The following is a 4410-nucleotide window of genomic DNA, read 5'->3' as shown; positions in this document are numbered from 1 at the left end:
CTGCAAGCGTAAGAAGACATATTATTATTTTTTAAATATCGGCTGCAGCAGCGAAGGACAACTAGAGTTAGCTAGGGAGAAAATAGTTGCTCGAGTCAATGCGTATGTTTACATTTTAATTATACAGTGTTGGGTGTAATTAATTACCAAGTCATCTAAATACTGTCATTTAATTAAAGGGATTACTCTTAATTCTTCTGTAATTTGAAGTAAAATCTGATGTAATTGCATTAGACTATAGAACAATTCTGTATGTTTAACATACATTTTTAAAAGGTATATTTTTTATGTAACCTTCTCCCTCTACACACTTTGGTCAATTCAAGAATAATCCATGCAATTGTATATTGTTTATTTGAAAGCATTAAAAGTGCAGTTTCTTGTCTCTCCTTGTATTGTTCAAGTGGTTGAGGTTGATATGGGATTTATTAATAAGTAGACCAATACTTTCTAAAGATAGTCATTATTACATGAATCTAATTACACGGTTGAAGATGTCATTTGTAGTTAGTAATTAATAACTATTTTAGAGTAACTTACCCAACTGTTATAATATCAGAGGTGAAACTGGAAGAACAGTATGTTATTCAACCTAATTTTAATTTTCATGGGTGCAATCCTGCAGGTATTAAAAGAACATGGCAGCAGCTGAAAATTAAATATAAGAACATAATTCAATCAGGTAAGGTTTGAGCATATCATGGGTGTAGGCTACCTGAATTTACAAATATTTGACATATTAAATAACTAAATAGCATCCCAGTGTCTAGCAGTGCAGCAGCATTTTTGGCTGGGGGAATTCCTGGAGGGACTTCAGAGCCAGTCACTCCCGAAGATCCAAGGGCCTTCATAAAATGTAAGAGGTTTACATATGTGTTATTTCTTATATAGGCTATTTTTGATATTTCCATTTATTTTACTTTGGGTTGGGTTTTTTGTTGGTCCCAACAGATTCCAATGGTAATATCTGTCTTTTGGAGCCTCCTGTCCCAACAAAACCTGCAGGCAGTTGTAAGTAGCCTACTCAATACACCAGAAATTATGACAAATAGTGTTATAAAGTGTACTCATCTTCACAGGACGATGGGGATAATGTTATGTGTCACATCAAACAATCTACACATTCAGATTTTTTCACATTTTTATGTGGAGTAGAATCTAAGTTTAAAGCTAAGTACACTGTAAAAAATCCAACTTGCAAATTGTTAACTCAGTTAAAAATTTTAAGTTGAGTGGGCACATTTTTGATTGCAATGTTGAGTGTACTTATAAAAACAATTTAACTGCAAGTGTACTACTATTTTGTCCAATGAACACAAACAATTAAGTTGAGAAAACGTAATATTTTGATTTCATAGTTCGAACGTTTAACTTCCCGTTATCGCGCATGCGCAGTCTGTCTCGCTGTACGTTACTCGGGGTTTCCTCCTTCAACCATGCTATCGAAGGGACTGGATTTCATCTGATTGCGGTAAGTTTTCTTTAAGCTTTATGAATGAAAATAGGCTATAAATTGCACACATATGTTGATAAAATATAGTATTATGTTAAAAAATATATTTCGTGGTGACGATAAGTTTCTATTGTTAGAGATTATCCACGTAGCACATTGCTAACGTTATTGCTACCCAGACTAACGTTAGAGTGAGGAAACATCCTTGAATGAGAAAAGAAGGACAAGGACGTGCATGGTGTTTAAAAGATGTTAAAAATGTTAAGTTCAGTAAGTCGTGAATAAAGACTTAAATGCGGTGCTTGCGTTGATTGAGAGACAGAATGCTGCTTCTCTCGGACTCGGACAGAATCTGAGTGCGAATTCAGCTATCTTTCGTGGCGTATTGCGATTTAATAGTGACATACACATACAATTATGTTAATAACAAAAAACAAAACAAAAAAAGTATTCAAGTAAACACAGTCGGCAATGTCTTAAGTGAACATAACCAATTTGGTGAAACTTAGGCTAGATGTTTCAGTATTAGATCCATGAGCTCTTAAAGTGACCGCAGTCCGTTCAATTTAATTTCAAGTTTATTTGTCATGTATACAAATGTCAGTTACAATTTGTACATGCTTAGGTTGAGGCTCAGTCATTCTACAGTAGTGCAATATAATTAAATACAATACAATACAATTTAGAGGAAAAAATTTATAATATAGGCCTATATATGCAAAACTAATGTGTTATGTTAAAAATATGTATGTTAACTTTGCATATTAAATAATAGAATGGGTAGTATGTGTGCGGTATGTTTTAAAGTGAATAGGATAAAAATATTGTGTATCCTTAAACAAATATTAGGCTAAATCCTTAATGTTAATCAATTAACAAAAGACAAAATCGCTCACTGCTCTTATAATAACTTTTGTATCTTTAATATCTGTAATATTTAATAAATACAGTGAAAACTATGCATTGATTCTTTTTCACATTTGATTATTCAATTTCTGTATTATTTTTACTACATGTTAAATTAACCTACTGCAACAGATTTTTTTGTTGTTGTTTTGTTTAATAAAATTATGTATCTTTGTTCTATTGTATTTGTCCTTTTTAGACTAAAGAACATCAGTACAGTGACAAGATCCTTGGATGTGCTAAAACAGTGGCCTTTATTTTTTAAAAGATCAGGTGAGTTGAACTGAATTTACTTGTGTTGGTCTACACTTAATTCTTACTGTTTCAACAATGTTTTTGTTTTGTTTTTCAGGGTCTCTGCTCTCTGCTGAGTATTACAGGATCACACAAACTGATCCGAAGAGCACCTTTTTCTCTTAGTTAAATGAATACACATCTAGTTGTACAGAGCAAGTGGTGGAGCGTATGAAGATGAGATGAAGATCCTCCTAGACCAACTTGATCATCAGGTAATTATTTTGCATGTGATCATATCTCTCTGGTTAAAGGCTGAATGGTGCCATCTCTTTTTCAAGGTAATTCCCATGCTTCTCTTTGTATATAACTTGTTCCGTGTTTGTTTTTCTGTCTTTCAGACACAGAAACTCCAATGTGCTTCCTCAAAGAATTGTTTGGAGTTGGGACATTTTTTCCGTTTATCAGTTTTAGCTCTATGGCTGAATTTGAACATGCTTAAAAAACATGACCACCTTTACTTTTCAAGTGAAGTTACATGAGCAGACCTTTAGGAACACTCTGTGGTCTAACATAATTCAATAAATAAATAAAAATGACCCTAATTTCATGCTGATTTATTTTCTACTGCAGGGCACAGAGCCAGAAGACATTCACAAGGGGAGAAGATGAGGATCTTATCTATCGTTGAAGATGATGTTGCCACTATCCACTCAAACCCAAATATAAGGTGCCTCTCTGTAGTATATAAGAGCAGATAGGGCCAGATAATGTGCAAGACCTTTGCCACAGTTGTTACTCTCCTCTTTGGCTTGATTTATGGCCCCAATGTTAACTATTCTAAAATATTAAAATACACCAGTAGTAACTGGTTAAGAAAATTTGCTTAGTTTTTTTAGAAAAAAAACGTTTATTTATCTTGACCTAAAGTGCTCCGCAAGGCTGATTATTTTTTTGCATAGTCCTTCAAAAGATTGTCCAATAGCTGCAATCCATATGGATAATTGTAAGGTTGAGCATTTATTTATTCCAGTTTGTACTCTAATTTTGTGCATAGTCTTTTTTTTTTTTTTTTTTTTATAAATCTAGAAGAGTGGAATAGAACTTCATCACCTTAAAATATGTGTACCTAATGCAAATAGAAAATGTGTTGTTTTGCAGAATATTTGTCAATAAATAAGTTCTGTAATGATAGCAATGTCTTTTGTATTGTGTTGTATTTACAGTATGGTTTATTCCCTGCATTTGGATTCTTAATGTGAAGGCTATACAAGTATCTGGGTGAGATATTTGAAAAAGTTGAATCAACTTAAAAAAGTAAAAAATTGAATCAACTTAAAAAAGTAAAAAATTGAATCAACTTAAAAAAGTAAAAAATTGAATCAACTTAAAAAAGTAAAGCAACCAGCTGCAAAGCTTTTTTGAGTTTACTGAACTTCAGGACCTCTGTAGTTGTGCTTACTCGTTTCTTTGCGTTGGACTGGTAGTTGGATGAACTTCGACCACTGAAGTTGAGTAAACTCAAAAATGCTTTGCAGCTGGTTGCTTTATTTTTTTAAGTTTACTCAACTTATAAATGGGAAGAACAGCAGGAGGACGGTCCATCAACTTCTGTTGCACAGATGAACAGAGTTCAGTGATTTTCAGTAAATGCCACAGTTTAATTCTGTAGAATTTGTTTAGAACTACATTATGTAACTCTAATCTACTACTGTATATTCAGTTGCCAGTTAAGGAGTTAATAGACTTCATCTTATTTAAAAAACAATAAAAATAAAAAAAAAACAATAAAAATAGCAATATTGTATTTATTAATT

General features: G+C 32.6%; 1 long non-coding RNA gene across 1 annotated transcript; it reads left to right on the top strand.

Moving 5' to 3' along the window:
• Window positions 1-1159: 1159 nt before the first annotated feature.
• Window positions 1160-2977, top strand: LOC309513287. Its single transcript, XR_014211402.1, has 3 exons — window positions 1160-1471; window positions 2559-2632; window positions 2712-2977. It is a non-coding gene; the product is annotated as an uncharacterized lncRNA (long non-coding RNA).
• Window positions 2978-4410: the final 1433 nt, after the last annotated feature.

This window comes from Leuciscus leuciscus (assembly GCF_965113295.1).
Source record: "Leuciscus leuciscus genome assembly, chromosome: 13".
NCBI lineage: Eukaryota > Metazoa > Chordata > Actinopteri > Cypriniformes > Leuciscidae > Leuciscus > Leuciscus leuciscus.
The sequence above is the reverse complement of the archived record's forward strand: the minus strand, read 5'-3'. Positions and strand labels throughout refer to the sequence as shown.